This window comes from Microcaecilia unicolor, chromosome 2 (assembly GCF_901765095.1).
Source record: "Microcaecilia unicolor chromosome 2, aMicUni1.1, whole genome shotgun sequence".
In the NCBI taxonomy this organism is placed as follows: domain Eukaryota; kingdom Metazoa; phylum Chordata; class Amphibia; order Gymnophiona; family Siphonopidae; genus Microcaecilia; species Microcaecilia unicolor.
The window spans coordinates 628586447-628604332 of record NC_044032.1 but is presented as its reverse complement, the minus strand read 5'-3'; the positions used below and the strand labels follow the sequence as shown (position 1 = coordinate 628604332).

Sequence of the window (17886 nt, the reverse complement as noted above, 5' to 3'; positions counted from 1 at the left end):
TGGATAATAGTGGGATACAATGATGCATGCCTAAATAAATAAATCTTCACCCAATGCAACTTACATAAAAGTGGAGAAGCTTCCTGAAATTTATCCAACTTAAAAATCAGCCTAGCTGATGTATTCTATAAAAAGGGCATTATTTTTTTTTTAAGTTCACATTAATGGTACTATACAAAGAATTGCAGTAATCAAGATGTGGGGTTAAAATCTGCCTGAGCAACAGCCTGAATATTCTCAGGACTCAAAGATGATCTTATAACTCTCAATTTACATAAAGTTAAAAAAGAATTTTCATACAAGCTCATTATGTAACTCAAAAGACAGTCTGGAGTCTAAAATTACCCCCAAATCTTTAGGTCTGTCCTCAAACTCAAGAATCTCTCCAGAGGACAGAGTAATAATAACTGATGCAACCTTCTGTATGCCACCAAGCTAATTTAGTTTTCTGCTTATTTAATTTTTAATTTGCATGAAGTCTTTATTGTCAAATTAAAGAATCAGTACAGAGTGAAATAGGAAAGCATTATACACAAGTACATAATCTAAAGCGCTAAAAGAGAGGCCAGAAAATAGTATTCCAAACTGCAAAGAACAGCATAATAGAACTTCATTGTTTTATAAACTTTTCAGATTTCCCCCAGAATCCCTCCTCCCATCTTCCCCCCAGCCTATTCCGACCACCCAACCTCCAAGGTTCCAGTCACTGTCCTCAGTTGTACTAAATATGATTTAGGAAAGGCTCCCAGATCGCATGCCACCTGCAAGTTTGGTTACGCCGCTCTGCTAGGAGCCGCTCCATCTCACAAACATACCTTAATTTAGAAAGCCATCTCGCTATTGGAGGAGTCTTAGACACTTTCCAACAGGTGGCAATTACAATCCTAGCTGCACTTGTTGCATACCTCGTCAATATCTGCTGATCATGTGAAAGGCTTGCCTCTTTAACCGAGAACAAGAAAAAGGCAGGGCTCCAAGGGATAGGGCATCCCAGCCATTTCTGTAACCAACTCTGGATGGATTTCCAGAATGCCCGTATCTTTGCACACGCCCACCATATATGCCCCATAGTGCCCTTAACCCCACAGCCCCTCCTGCTTATTTAATTTAAGGAAATTAGACTTTGTCCAATTTTCCACCGTATCTATACAATTCCTCACTTTGAGAAGAGTCTCTTGTAAAGTGTTATGTTCGGGGCGTGGAACAACTATATCATCTGCATAAGTAAGTGAAAAAAATATCTCTGCCAGATATTTATTTGTTACATTTGTATCCCACATTTCCCCACTTATTTGCAGGCTCATAAAAACATTAAAAAGTTGTGGGGACAAGAGGAGAACCCTGTGGCACCCCACAGGAAGATAACCAACTCTTTGATTCTTTTCTACTTTTAATTGCACTATATGTATGATTTTTTTCAAAAAAGCAGCAAACCAGTCAAAAACCCTGCCCGTAATACCCATTTCATTCAACTGATAAAGCAGCACAGAGTGGGCCATGGCATCAAATGTCACTGAGATGTCAAATTGTAATAAAGTGATGCTCCTTGTTGCTAATGATTTCCTTACCTCTTGTCACTAAAGGTTTCTCTATTACAAAACAGACGGAAACCATGTTGAGTTGTATGTAGGCTAATAGATGTACCTTATCTGGAAAATTATTTTATTCATAGTGATAGTTACTTCAGGTCACAGAGTAAAAGTTAATTCCCAGGCCTTATCCACTGTACATACTTTTTCAACAATAGTGGTTCTGTGTACCCATCCAAAGTTCCTTCTCAGCTACTCAGTGGTCATGCCACTATTTTTTTTCCAGATCTCATACTAACAAAGGTGAAAGTGTGTTGCACACTTTGGTCCACTTCAGATAAAAGGCCAAAGTCCATAGAAATCCCTGATTTATGGACACGTACTATAGTTCGGCCCATTCTGAAGAAGCCCACCCTTGATCCGACTATACTCAGTCATTACTGCCCTGTCTTCAACCTCTGTTTTATGTCCAAAAGTACTATAAAAAAATTAATCAACTTACACCCTTCTTTGAAAAAAAATACTAGCTTTTCATCCCCTTCAATCTGGATTTTGATCCAACTATAGCACGGAAATAGTTATGACTGCACTCATCAGCGAACTACATTCTCACTTACTTCAACAATAACACTGTTCTAGCTCTCGGTAGATTTCTCTGCAACTTTCAACCTGGTTAATCACTCTCTTTTGCTCGCCCATCTGTCCTCTCTAGGTGTCTTGGGTACAGTTCTCTCTTGGGAAACTTCTTTTTTAACTCACCACTCTTATCAAGTCATGATAGATAATACTTCTTCTGAAAAAAAGGATTTCAAGCGGGGGGAGGGGGGAGCGCCGCCCCAGGGTTCTCCCTCCCCCCTCCCAGGGTTCCATTCTATCCTTTCTTCTTTTTAACCTCTTTTTGAGTCATCTTGCTGCTCTCATTCATTCATTCATTCTTTTGATATTTCAGTGTATTTCTATGCAGATGCTGTCCTCCTCCTATATCCTACCTCTCCGTCCTCTTCTTTGGCTCCACTTCAGGTTTGCCTTGCGTCAGTTGCCAATTGGATCAGGGAACATCAGTTGGTGTTAAATACTGATAAAACAGTTGCATGCTGGTTCTCTGGTGCCCCTCTGCCACCTTCATCCCCTGTCACTCTTTTTGGTACAGCTATCACCCCAGTACCTAGTTTCCGATATTTAGGGGGTCATTCTTGACTCCTTTCTCTCTTTTCTACCTCACATTTCACATCTCACAAAAATTAGTTTTCTGGTTTTTCGTCAACTTAGGTCTATCCAACATCTCTTTGATACTTCGAACTTCCATGCACTAATCCTTGTCTTTTTCACATTGTGCCTTCATTATTGCAACATTATTTATACTGGTCTTCCAAACCCCACACTGCAGAAATTGCGATCATTACAAAACACGGCTATTAGGTTATTATGTAAGGCTCACCGGTTAGACCATACTTTCCCCATTGTTTAAAAAATATCAAAGGCTTCCTGTTGAACAATGGGTTACTTATAAAGTTGCATTACTTAACTTTCAAGGCTTTTCGTACTGGTGTTTTTATCTTTCTTGCCTTACCATTCCTTACTGTCCCACTAGGTCCCTCCATTCAATAAATGACCATAGGTTGGTATTATCTTTCCAAGATTAGCTTACCTAGAATTTACACTGTGCAGGGCATTTTTTATTTCTTTCTCCACACACTTGGAACAGTTTACCCTTCTCTTTACCCAGCAACAGTTCTTTTCAGAGCTTTAAAGTGGAATTAAAACCTGGCTTTTCCCACAAGCTTTCGGTGAGAGTAGCTAACTTGAGAATCCCCTGCGACACTATCTTTTCTTCCCTACTTTTGCCTGCCCTTCTATGCCCATTTCTACTCCTCCTTTTGTAATTGCCTCTTTGTTTTTAAGGATATTATCTCCTCTATGTTCTATTTGAGTTTTTTCTCTTCATCCTCTGATGTGTCTGTATTGCTTTCCTATATTTTAATGGCATTCTTTTCCGTTCTCTGTTCCACACTGTGGGTGGCTAGGCATTTTGTGACATGGCTAAAAAAAGTTTGTCTTCGCTCTTCAGTTTGTCTTGTTACATCTGGGTAAGTGTATATCTTTTTCCCAAAAATGAAACTTGGGCATTACGAAAGAATAACTTCATCACAGCATTTAAATCTTAACTCGAAAACAAACAAGACTAACAATGTAGCCTGTTCAGAAGTTTTCTCAAAAGATTATGCCAGGATTTCAGATATACTTAGCCTAGAATGGGTGGCAGAGCTGGTGGTTGGGAGGCGGGGCTAGTGATGGGCAGACTTATACGGTCTGTGCCGGGGCTGGTGGTTGGGCGGCGGGGATAGTGCTGGGAAGACTTATACGGTCTGTGCCAGAGCCGGTGGTGGGAGGCAGGGATAGTGCTGGGCAGACATATACGGTCTGTGCCAGAGCTCGTGGTGGGAGGCGGGACTAGTGCTGGGCAGACTTATACGGTTTGTGCCGGGGCTGGTGGTTGGGCGGCGGGGATAGTGCTGTGTAGACTTATAGGGTCTGTGCCAGAGCTGGTGGTTGGGAGGCGGGGTTGGTGGTTGGGAGGCGGGGATAGTGCTGGGCAGACTTATACGGTCTGTGCCAGAGCCGGTGGTGGGAGGCAGGGATAGTGCTGGGCAGACTTATAGGGTCTGTGCCAGAGCTGGTGGTGGGAGGCGGGGTTGGTGGTTGGGAGGCGGGGATAGGGCTGGCCAGACTTATACGGTCTGTGCACTGAAGAGGACAGTACAAATAAAAAAAGTAGCACATATGAATTTATCTTCTTGGGCAGACTGAATGGACCGTGCAGGTCTTTTTCTGCCATCATCTACTATGTTACTTAATAGATGATTTTTGGCTCTCAAAGCCCTGTACCTAGAATTTCTTCTAACAATTGTTTTAACAGGAATACAATAAGTCTGATTCAAAGGAGGAATTGTCTCAGGGGTTAATTTTAATATTTCAACAAGGTCTTTTTAAAAAGCATCCAAAGGGGATATGCCAAGGGCCTTAGGAAAATTCAACAGATGAAGATTAAGCCTGCAATTGCAGTTTTCTATTTGCTCTAGCTTTCTATGTAACATTTTGCCTTTAACAGTGGTAGTTGTCAAGTTCTGTAATGATTTCACCTCTTCCTTAACTCCAGAGATTTACGTAGTAAATTCCGCCTTCATCCATTTGCAGACTTACAAGCATAGATATTTCTTGAGTTGATTTAGCAACTGTTATGTCCAACTTCTGAAGAGCATTCCAAATACCCTCAAGAGAGTCACCACCACAGGCTTGCCACTCTGAACTACAGGAGAACCTCCACTCCTATTACTTGCTGGACCCTGAGAAATGGTAACTTCGCCCCCCCGAGCAAGGCCTCGCTTCCAGTAATTCCTTACCATTGAGGTAGTGATTCTGACCACCGCCTTCCTCTTGGTATGGGGCATTACGGTAGCAGGAAACAGAGACCTCAGCAGGCATGAACACAAAAGAAATGCCACTTCAGTTTTTGTCTTCACGTTTCTATTTCTAATTTGTAATCCCTTGTTCTGTATCAATGAACCTAAGAGTTGTCCTAGGTTCCAAGGGTCCATCTAGCCCAGTATTCTGTTTCTAACAGAGGCCAGTCTAGGTCAAAAGTACCCAGTAGAGTAGCAAGATTCCATGATATTTCACCCCAGGGATAAGTATTAGCTTACGCAGACGACCTGTTATTAGGCCTGACAGCACCGCGAACATCTTGGGGGTCATTGACAGAGGCACTTCAGACCTATGGGCAGGTGTTGGGGTTTACATTGAACATGAGGAAATCTCAGGTACTTCCAGTAGAAGAGGGGGGGGGGGGGGGCGGTAGCAGTGGGGATTTGGGAGGTCAGGTGTCTTGGACTGAGGGTCCCATTAAATATTTGGGGGTGAAGATCCAAAAGAATCTAAAAATGTTGTATGATTGTAATGTGACCCCGCTCCTGCAGGACACGATTAGAATGTTGCGGCTCTGGACTGCGCAACCCCTATCACTGCTCGGCAGAATACATCTGCTTAATATGATGCTCGTTCCCAAATGGATATATCTTTTTCAAATGCTTCCTCTGTTTTTGAGAACCAGAGATGAGAGAGCACTTTACAGAGCAGCGCAGTCCTTTTTGTGGAGGAGGAGGGCAGCCCAGGGTGACAGTTGCTGTCCTTCAGAAGCCGAGAGCACATGGAGGCCTGGGTTTGCTTAAAATGTGCGATATCTGACGGTCGCATGCGCTATGAGAGACATTAATGACTGGTACAGAGGAGCAACTGACTTTTCGGCGACAACGCTAGAACTTGCATGTCTGGGACCCAGTCATTTCAGTTGGCAGATCCACTCCATACCAAAACGTAGTCCTGGGGGGGGGGGGGGCTTGGAACCTCCCAGTTCCTCAAAACAGTGAGGGCAGCCCGGCGGTGGCTATTTAAACGTCATAAATTCTCCGCAGCAAGCACACCATATTTGGCCCTGCAACATAACCCAGACTTCCCACCGGGTACGGATTCAGCAGGGTTTGCGCGTTGGCGTACAAAAGGACTGAGCTACTTGTATCATATATTAAAGGAAGATGGACAGCTGCACAAGTTTGTAGACCTACGGGAAAAAATTTGGTTTGCCACAGACGGACTACTTTGCTTATTTGCAATCGCATCATTATGTGAGGAGCCTGGGTTGGGAGAACTTAAGCGAGGATGTACAGGAGACTCTCCAAGAGGCACTTATTCTGGAAGCACAAGCACACGTACCTCTGAAATATCATCATGAGTTTTTTAATTGTCAACAATTTTTTATTAATGACTGCATAAAGAATACACACATATAATTTCAATGTTATAACATTCAGTTAGAAAAGGTTGTCTACAACACGTATATAGTACTTCACACCATCATCAATCTTTTCAATTCTATACTCCCTCCTCCCCTTATCTCATAGGTAACATTTGAACTACCCGGCCTTTAAAAACTAAATGTTCAACTTTTGAAAAATAACAGGCCTTACCCAATAAAGCTTTTTCAAATTTAAACCATTTACTGTGACCTATCATTTATCTTCTATCTGACCTCTTATAATGTATTATGTATTTATTGCAGCTAATTTATCATAACCTTATTCAGGCAACAATTTCAGCCTTACCAAGTGCAAAACAAATGTAGAACCATAACCCAGTATAGGCCTATTGCCTTTCCCTTTCAACCACCACTCAACAGAACATTATATGGTATAGTGTTAAGTGAACCTACCCTGTGATCCTTATCCATACCCCCTCTCTCCCTTCCCAGTGTCTCCCCTACCTGCATTCCCCTTACTTCCCAGCAAGTGTGTGTATTTAGTTATTAATCCAGAAGTATGTACCTTTATTTATTACTCTATTCATAATGTATTAAGTATAAGGCTCCGTCCTCTCTCAGATAATGTGTCCAACATAGACCCCCAACAGCTTAAGAAAACGTTTTTTTGCGGCGGCATGAACCCTTTGCTTCTCTTGCTTCCCATGTCATTAGCAGGTGTATCTGATTACGCCAATGCCAATATTCAGGGGGCTTATCCAATGTCCTGGATTGTAGAATACATTTTTTCGCTACTAAGCGAAGCTTACAACATAGCAATGTTTCATCTGTGGTTAGTCCCCGAAATGCCCCTGGGCGGACCAGTATCAATTGTAGGGGAGTACCCACTATTTTACGTGATATTAATGAAGTCAAAAAATTGTTTGATTTTCTCCCCTAATTGGAATTTAAGTGCCTCTCCATCCAAGGATTGAACATAATGCTTTATCTGGCCATAACCAAAAATATCCCCCAAATCACCTTCTACATTGGAGCTGTCTTAGAGGCTTAATTTTCCCTTCAGTATACCCACCCCCATCCTCCCACCCTGTCAGACTGTCATAGTAATGCTTGAATGTTTTCACTTATATACACTGTCAGCTAGCACATTTGCTTATTTCCGATCTGACGAAGAAGGGCAACCTTCGAAAGCTAATCAAGAAATGTATTAAGTTATGTCCAATAAAAAAAGGTATCATCTTATTTTCTTTTCCATGTTTTATTTTGTTTGATTTCTATTGATAACCCTTCAGTATCTAAAATTGTCTTCAGACATGTGAGCCCCTTTCTTGCCCATTGCCTAAAAACCGGGTTTTCCATCCTGGGCGTGAACATGGGATTCCCTCTTATGGTCAACAGTTCTGACGTACTCGGCGTGCCCCCCCCCCCCCCAATTTCTTCCCCAAAATTCTCATCATAAGTTTTTTAAAGAGACCACGGAAGATCTCAACTACGAACTTTATGTATCCAGTTGGTTGGAAGATCTGGTGGTGCAGGTATCCGGGGCACAGCTAAAGACATGCTTATTGGATACCCAGTCATGGGCACAAGATGTGCAACTATGGGAACTGCAGTTTAAATTTTTATTGTGGTTATAAAGGGCACCGACATGGGCATTTAAGGCAAAATGTAGGGCCTCGGATGAATGTGCCAAATTTGGCAGACCCAGGGCGACGCTGGGCCACATGTTCTGGCATTGCCCTATAATCGCTGATTTCTGGCTTCGGGTGTTTGCCCGAGTGTCGTCCATGTGGGCATGCAAGATCATCCCAGCACCGTTATTGTTGTTGGATAGTTTTCAAATAACAAAGCCCCTAGCACCAGGCCTGATTGGATTTTTGAAAGGAACTGTCCTGATGGGAAAGAAAACAATCCTCCTCAGCTGGTTAGATTCAGCAGTGGTTCCCCCATTGCTCTGGAGAGCACAGATGATAACATTCTTGACAATGGAACGAATGGCAATGAAAAACATAACTTCAGAAAAAGGAATTCGCTTCCAGAGGGTTTGGGAACGGTTTTGGGCCACACTGACTCCGATGGCACGGAGCTGTATCCTGAACCAATAAACCCAGGTCCTCCAGCTCATTGCTGTTTGTATATGGGAAGGAGGGGAGGGAGGAAGGTAGAAGGTAGGGAGGGTTAGGGGGAGTTAGATAGGATGTTGGGGAGGGGATGGCTGAAAATGTATGATGATGATAAACATTACCATTTGTTTGTATTGCATTTTGAATTTGGTTGTCATCAATAAAAAAGATTTCAACATAAAATTAATATCGCTAAACACTTAGAATACATTGTTCCCTCAAATCCTCTTCCTTCTGCAATGGTCTGGCACAACATATTTGCCTTAGGCTCCCAGAAGTGGCTTCACAGATGCTCTATTGATCATGGTAGCAAGTCAAGTCTCTGCTGCCACTTCTCTGATAGAAGCAAAAAAAAAAACAAAAACAAAAATGTCACTGTCCTGAAAATATCAAATACACATTTCTGAATAATTTTGAATATACAAAGACGTTTTGTTTTACTTGGCTGCTAGATGATGCAGGATTTAGAAAGTGTCTTACAAGGATACTGCAAAAGCTGTGGTCAAACTATCTTAATTCAGGATATTGATTGGGGGGGGGGGGGGGGGGGGAGGTCCCAGAAGCACCACATTCTGATGTGGTGGTGTTGGGACTTCCAAAGAAAAGAGAAAACAACCCCCTAGTCGAAAAAGCAAAATCAAAATACAACCAAAAAGAAGTGGGTAGACCAGTGGTTCCAACAAAGGATATTTATTAAAAGATACAGTAAAATAAGAAAGACAACGCAGTCTGCATTTCAGCACCACAGGGATCCTGCATCAGGAGTCAAAACAATTTCTGTAAAATAACAAAAACATCAAAACATCTTGGTAATAATAAATAATACTTAAACAATAAATAAGTGAGTAAATGAATGAATAAGTAAATAAATAAGACCATTGCAAGAACATAAAACAAATGAGTGTACACACAAACATTAACATGAGAAATAAATGTATACATTTGTACAAATAAAATATGTAAATATGAACTAATAAAATAGATGACATACCAATGAATGTTATGAGTCCAGAAATGCTGAGCACAATGTCCAGTAAACAAATAATACTACATCTATTGCATGAGACAAACATGTTGAGCAATAAATGAGCAATAATAAATGGCATACAAATAAAAAAAAAAAACTTTAAAAGGAAAGTGCAGTATGTCTGAATTAGGGAAGCCAGTGGAAGCAGTGTGCATATGAGAGCTGAATCCTGTGCAGAAGGAATGAATCCTCAGGAGCTTAGTCAATATCGGGAGGAGGGGCTGGTGGTTGGGAGGTGGGGATAGTGCTGGGCAGACTTATACGGCCTGTGCCCTGAAGAACACAGGTACAAATCAAAGTAGGGTATACACAAAATTAGCACATATGAGTTATCTTGTTGGGCAGACTGGATGGACCGTGCAGGTCTTTTTCTGCCGTCATCTACTATGTTACTATGAATAAACATACAGATCTGCACTCAAAGGAAAAACATTAAAAAGGGTATATAAAATATAGGCCTAGGTGGTGGGTAGGCATCAAGTGTTCTCCCCTTCACCCACCACAAAAAAAAATCTCAGCTGGTGGGAAAACGCTTCTTTCCACCTTAGTAGTCTACAGCAGGCATGCGCTGAAAACTGAGCATGTGCAGGTGCCAGTATCGTGGAGAATAGTGTTTTCATTACCATCAGGGGGAAGTCTTCAGCTGGCAGAGCTTGGGATCCCCACAAGCTACCGCTAAACGTGTGCTACTGTTGTGTGGGCCCCGGCCCACCCAGGCTCACCTGTGGCTACGCCACTGCTACTGTCCAACTTACTTACAACACTTGCCATTATGAAAAATCCTCAGAACTAGCCGTACACATCTTATTCTATTCTGCCTCAATATCCAATCATTGGCATTGTTGAGTGGACCTGATATACTGTAGCAGCTAAGTTCCTTTGCATTAAATAATCTCAAAAAGTTTTTTTTTTTTTTTAAAGTGTAATAACAAGTTGCATGAAAAAATGTTAAAAAATAGTTTACATGAGATATTCACTGTATCTGCTCGATTCCTAAGGAGATTTTTTTTATGCCAATGATTGAACATAGAGGCATCCTATATAATAAAACGCACCACCAACATTCTGAAGCTGACTGCACAGCTGAGGCATTCCTGCTCTCTGTATCCATCTCCTGAATTGACATCACGTACTTCTGGGTTCGTCACAAGCAGAAGTGACCAATCACATGAGGTTTCTCGGCTTCAGAATGTTGGAGGTGCATTCTATTAAATAGGATTGGTCAGTTCCTTGAAGCACAGCCAGAGCTCAGCGTCCTGCACAGTAACGCTCAGACACCAGAGAGAGAGGGGGGGCCTGACACCAGAGAGAGGGAGAGAGGGGGGCCTGACACCAGAGGGGGGGGGAGGTATCTCTGTCACACACACACTCTCTCTCACAATGTCTTTCTCTCTCTCACTCTCACACACTGTCTCTCACACACTCTATGTCTCACACTGTATCACATTCACTCTTATGTGTCACACAGTCACTCACACACTCTCTTGGTCTCATACACTCAGTCTCACAGAGAGTCTGTGACTCACACACACTCTCTCTCTTGCACACACTGTATCTGTTCGAAACACACTCTCTCTCTATCACACTGTGTCTCACATATGCACTTGCACACACTCTCATTCTCACACACACACACTCTCTCTCTCACAGACACACTCGCACCCACACTCTCTCTCTCTCACACACACACTTGCACATTCACTCTCTCTCTCACACACAGTCACTCTCACATACACTCTCTCAAACATACACACTCCGAGGAAAACCTTGCTAGCGCCCGTTTCATTTGTGTCAGAAACGGGCCTATTTTACTAGTAATAGAATAAGATGCCTATGACTAGTTCTGAGGCTTTTTCCTCCCTGGAATAAAGGTTTCCTTTCAGCAGAGTCTTCATTATTTGGAAGTTGAGGATATTTTGATTTTTTTGTTTTGTTTTAGTCTTTCTTTCCCTTAATTAGATTGTGGTTGTATAAAATACTTGCATTTAAACACCTAAACTCTAGTAGTTAGGCTGGCGTAAGTGTTCACGCCTAGAGTTAAGCCCGCAACTTAAGCTAGTATTCTACAAATGGCAGTTCCGTGTGGAACTGCTTTTATAGAATTTGCACTTAGCACACAGTATTCCAGCGCTTTATTTTGGGTGCCATTTACTGAATCTATCTCTGGAAATTGCAGATAATACATGGAATTCCTTTTCCAGTGACTGGACAAGAGGTGAGGACTTTGTTGAAGTCAGAATGATTGAATATTTTAACACCCAACAGAAAGGGCTTAACAAGGATCTGGGGTTCCTAGCCCATTATAAACCATAAAGCTGTATGTCTCTGTTGATCACCCTCCCCTCACCTATCCACACCCATCCTGTTAGAATATCAATGATATGCTTTGATGTCTCCATGCATACCTCCTACCCACCCCCATCCTCCCACCCTGTCAGACTGTCATAGTAATGCTTGAATGTTTTCACTTATATACACTGTCAGCTAGCACATTTGCTTATTTCCGATCTGAGGAAGAAGGGCAACCTTCGAAAGCTAATCAAGAAATGTATTAAGTTATGTCCAATAAAAAAGGTATCATCTTATTTTCTTTTCCATGTTTTATTTTGTTTGATTTCTATTGATAACCTTAAGAGTGGACTAAGACGGCTACCACACTCCTCTATTGAAGTTTATGAAAAGGAATTTTTAGTTTGGATCCCTGTCCTGCTATTTCCCTAACAGAAAAGTCAGAAACCCTCTGTAATTGGGTAACAAGATTTGTGAATCAATCAAGGTGACTACCCAATAGAAATGGGTAGGATAGTCCCTCTAAGCAAAGATGTAAGAAGTAGCTTGGATGTCACAGACTGCATTAATTACTGACCACTTGCCAATCTGCCTACACTTCCAAAAATAATTGAAGGAATAACAGCAACACAATTACAAGAATATTTAAATAAATATGATATATTGGATCAAAGACAAGCAAGTTTTAGACAAGCATTCAGCACAGAAACAGTTTTGACTGCAATATTAACTGAATTAACAATGTTAATGGATAGGGGAATACAAGCACTTATACATAGTAACATAGTAGATGATGGCAGAAAAAGACCTGCACGGTCCATCCAGTCTGCCCAACAAGACAACTCATGTGTGCTACTTTTGTGTATACCCTACTTTGATTTGTACCTGTGCTCTTCAGGGCACAGACCGTATAAGTCTGCCCAGCACTATCCCTGCCTCCCAACCACCAGCCCCGCCTCCCACCACCGGCTCTGGCACAGACCATATAAGTCTGCCCAGCACTATCCCTGCCTCCCAACCACCAGTCCTGCTTCCCACCACCGGCTCTGGCACAGACCGTATAAGTCTGCCCAGCACTATCCTCGCCTCCCAACCACCAGCCCCGCCTCCCAACCACCGGCTCTGGCACAGACCGTATAAGTCTGCCCAGCACTATCTCTGCCTCCCAACCTCCAGTCCCGCCTCACACCACTGGCTCTGGCACAGACTGTATAAGTCTGCCCAGCACTATCCCCGCCTCCCACCACCGGCTCTGGCACAGACCGTATAAGTCTGCCCAGCACTATCTCTGCCTCCCAACCTCCAGTCCCGCCTCACACCACTGGCTCTGGCACAGACTGTATAAGTCTGCCCAGCACTATCCCCGCCTCCCACCACCGGCTCTGGCACAGACCGTATAAGTCTGCCCAGCACTATCTCTGCCTCCCAACCTCCAGTCCCGCCTCCCACCACTGGCTCTGGCACAGACTGTATAAGTCTGCCCAGCACTATCCCCGCCTCCCACCACCGGCTCTGGCACAGACCGTATAAGTCTGCCCAGCACTATCCCTGGCTCCCACCACCAGCTCTGGCACAGACCATATAAGTCTGCCCAGCGCTATCTCTGCCTCCCAACCTCCAGTCCCGCCTCCCACCACTGGCTCTGGCACAGACCATATAAGTCTGGCCCGCACTATCCCCGCCTTCCAACCTCCAGCCCCGCCTCCCACTACCGGCTCTGCTATCCAATCTCGGTTAAGCTCCTGACGATCCTGTCCTTCTGAACAGGATTCCTTTATGTTTATCCCACGCATGTTTGAATTCCGTTACCGTTTTCATCTCCACCACCTCCCGCGGGAGGGCATTCCAAGCATCCACCACTCTCTCCGTGAAGAAATACTTCCTGACATTTTTCTTGAGTCTGCCCCCCTTTAATCTCATTTTATGTCCTCTCGTTTTACCGCCTTCGTATCTCCGGAAAAGGTTCATTTGCGGATTAATACCTTTCAAATATTTGAACGTCTGTATCATATCACCCCTGTTTCTCCTTTCACTTGTCATGCAATCAGCCTTGTCTGAAGTATTTGAATTAGCAGGACACGGAATATTATTGGATTGAATGGGTAATATCGAACAATAGGAGAGATGTTGAATTGGTTTATAGGATTTCAGAATATGCAGCTTCAAATAACAAATCACAAGATTGGCCTATATAAGCTGGAGTGCCCCAAGGCTCCAAATTATCTTTTATTTTATTCAATCTCGCTCTTAGGCTAGGTCTTAGAATCATATAATCTAATGTATTATTTTTATGCCAATGATATATTGATTAATTTCTTAGTAAGGAAAATACTGGGGGGAGACAAGGTCAAGATGGCAGCTTGTCCAAGTGTTCTTTTCCCACCATATCTGCTTCTGCTTGCTCCAGGGTTTCAAAGGTGCGCCATGCCCCTTCCCTCATAATTTTCAGAGTGGCCAGGTTATTGTAAGACGAACCTCGCTCCCTGCGACACCAGCTTAGTACACAAGGGAGAAAATCTCCGTCTCTTTTCCTGGACAGATGCCGAGTAATCTTGAAAATTTTTTATTTGTATTCCATCATATGTTAGGGATCCTTTTTTCTGCCGGTAGCCTCTCAGGATTTCCAATTTATGAATATAATTATGAACCTTTATCACCACCATACGTGACTTCTGTTTATTTTCATGTGGTCGTCCCACTCTATGCGCTCTTTCTAGGCGTAGTCGTCCTTTACTGACCGATAGTGCCAATTCTGTGGACAACCAGTGTTCAAATTCCGTTGATAATAAGCCCTCTGCTATTGTCTCCGGCAGTCCTATAAGGCGAAGATTACTGCACCTTGATCTATTCTCTAGATCCTCCAGCTTCTGGGCTTGATGTCGCAATTGCTGGGTAAGCTTCTCTATGATCGTTGCCGTTCCCGGGGCTGAGTCCTCCAAGGCTGACACTCGATGTTCTAATTCTCCTGCTCTTCTCGTTTCAGCCAACAATGTTTCCATACTGGTCATCTGATTCGAAAGCTGTTGAAACTTCTGTTCTAGTGCTTGCCCTATTGCCTTTGTGAGCTGTGCTAATTGCTGTTCAGTTAACTCCGCAGTCTCTTGCTGCCCGTCCACCATCTTTGTCTCCGCCAGTCGCGCTTTTTCTGGGACTTTCCTGTCATCTCCCCACTTAAAGTTTGAATATATCTGTCCATGCAGGTTATTGTAGCCTTGAAGCTCAAAAAATATCTCCTTGACGGTCTCCTTCGGGCGATAATTTAGGTAGAGAGAGTGGGACCCCCAGAGAGGAGAAACTCACGTCTTCTTCCCCTCACTGCATCACGTGATCTCCACGATATTAATTTTAAAAAAGTGTTACTTTCATACATTTAAAGTTCAGGTTCAAAATATTGCAAATTTCTTCTGTTCATGTGACTTATGATCAGAACTGTGGATAACATGGTTTTGGTGGCTTCATTCTAGCTGTTCTACATCAAAGTTATTATAGGAGTTGGGTGGTTTTTTTTTTGTATGGGGTTCTATACCTCATTTGTTCATAAAACAAAGGGCCTAGTGTTGTAATGTGAAATAAGATTGTGGCCTTATTGCCTAAAGGCTACTGGTAATACAGACACATAGGAGACCTGGCTTTTGTTCTTTGTGCTGGCAGGGTCTGAGAATGCTATGCAAGTAGCATTTACAATCCTTACTACTTAGCAGAAGGGAAGGAAATCTAACTATGGCACAATGCTGACCCCTATGGGCGGGATTCAGGATGCAAGTGGCTTTGCAACTAGAAGAACAAAAACAAAAAAATCCCCAAATCACTGGTTATTATTCCAATAATGCTATAAAAAAAAAAACAGGACAAATGCTACAAAATACTCCTGAAAGAAAAACAGATTTTGTAGCATTTCTCCTGGGTTTTTTTTATAGCATCGCTTTGCAATAGCACATTTATTTCTGTGAGACTTGAATGTGCATGTTTTTACAAATTAAGATTTAAGATAGGATTTCAGATACTTTTTGAAATGTTAGCATTTCCTTAAAATCACATTAAAAGACCTGAGCAACTTATGAGGCAAATAATTTTTACTGGAAATAAATACACACACATATGTTGCAGGCAACTGCCAAATAAATTAAAAATAATTAGCATGACTGTTTTACATGTCTCCGTCATGTTAAGTCAGTTCTATGTGTTATAAAAATGAACATGTCTATATCTATATATGTCTGTATCTAGATACATAGGGCCCCCTTTTATGAAGCTGCGGCAAGAGGGGGGGGGGTCTGCGATGGCGTCTGTGTGTTTTTGACGTGCGCCGAGGCCCCCTTTTTACCGCAGTGGGTAAAAGGCAGGTCTTTGGGGTTTTTTCAGGAAATGGCCGTACGGCAAGTGAAGCACTTGCCACATGGCCATTTTAGGGAGTATCACTTACTGCCACCCATTGAGGCCTTGCCCTGGGCCCGGCCCAGTCTCTCAGCAGCCCTGACTGGCAGTTCTGTGCACTGCCAGGTGAAAAGTCTCTGGTGTGATAAGTTCCAGCTTCTGCTCCCTCAGTCAGCTGTCGATGCTTTGGAGATGGTTTTCACAGCCCTGGTGGAAGCAGGGAAGAAGTGGTGTGTGATTCTTGATAAGGGCTCCTGCGCTAATCCAGCAGTAACTGGCAGCACGCAGCACTGCCCGATTACCGCCAGGTACATACCAGTGCTACAACAATAAAAATATTTTTGTAGAGCTGGATATGATGCTCACTGGGGGTGGAAACTATCGCTAGGCTGCTGTGGTAGCCCAGTGATACTTCCTTTTTAGCGAGTGGCAAGCCCCATTGGGCTTACCGCTGCTTTGTAAAAAGACCCCCATAATTTTTTATATAATAGGATGGAGATATTGGCTCACTAGCAGCATAGCCGCCGAGAGGGGGGCAGGGGGGACAAAATTCCCCGGGCCTCCAAGGGGGGCCCGGCGCCGCAGTCCCACCCCCCTCCGTCGTCGACCGTCTGTCACTGGGCCAGGCCCCCTGCATTGAAATCACAGTGCCTCTCACCTCCATGTGAAAGCGCTGCAGGCAGCAGATCGCCTCCCTTCGGGCCTCCTTCCCTCCCTGTGTCCAGCCCTCGTCTGATGTAACTTCCGCGAGGGCGGGACACAGGGAGGGAAGGAGGCCCGAAGGGAGACGATCTGCTGCTGCCTGCAGCGCTTTCACACGGAGGTGAGAGGCGCTGTGATTTCAATGCAGGGGGCACGGCCCGGTGGCGGACAGAGGGGGCCGGATGGAGGGGGGAGTGGTGGCAGCGACCTTGAGGGGCGGAGGGGGGAGCGATGGCAGCGGCAACCTTGAGGGGGTGCGAAGGGGGGAGTGAAGGTGGCAGCGGTGACCTCAGGGGGGGCAGGGGGGCCCCGGGCCCAGCCCAGTCTCTCAGCGGCCCTGACTGGCAGTTCTGTGCACTGCCAGGTGAAAAGTCTCTGGTGTGATTAAGTTCCAGCTTCTGCTCCCTCAGTCAGCTAGCGATGCTGTGGAGATGGTTTTCACAGCCCTGGTGGAAGCAGGGAAGAAGTTGTGGGTGATTCTTGGTGACCAGCTTCAGCTCCCACGATTGTAAAGCTCAGGGAAGAACCTTAGGCAAGTGTACAAGTTAAAGAATTGTCAAAGCAATGGCTCATTTTCTTTATGTTGGAGATATGGATATAAAATAGGGAAACGTTCATGGAGAGTTGCCAATGAGGGTTCATAGCGCCAGGATCTCAGGTGTGAACTAGAGGCAAAGGAGCACAAGAAAATGTCCTAATAAAAAATGAATCACAGTGTATAAAGTGCAACCTGCAACCAATGAATACCTCATTTCTGATCCTGATAATAAATCCTGGCCAACACTGATTTTTTTTTCTTTCTGGATGGAATCCTGGCCCTCCTTACAATCCTACAGAAGAGTGAGCAGTGGATAATACCCTGATACTAAATTCTCAGATAGCTTCCTGCTATTGACACAACTCATCGTGTGTCTTTTCCCCCGCTAGATTTGCTAGGGCTATTGCATTTTCTCTGTTTTTTTTTTTTTTGTTACATTTGTACCCCACGCTTTCCCACTCATGGCAGGCTCAATGCGGCTTACATATTGTATA

The 17886-nt window shown here is 43.7% G+C and overlaps 1 long non-coding RNA gene across 1 annotated transcript; it reads left to right on the top strand.

Moving 5' to 3' along the window:
* Positions 1-1021: 1021 nt before the first annotated feature.
* On the top strand, positions 1022-17769 carry LOC115462703. Its single transcript, XR_003940927.1, has 3 exons — positions 1022-1035; positions 3795-3797; positions 17513-17769. It is a non-coding gene; the product is annotated as an uncharacterized LOC115462703 (long non-coding RNA).
* The last annotated feature ends 117 nt before the right edge of the window (positions 17770-17886 follow it).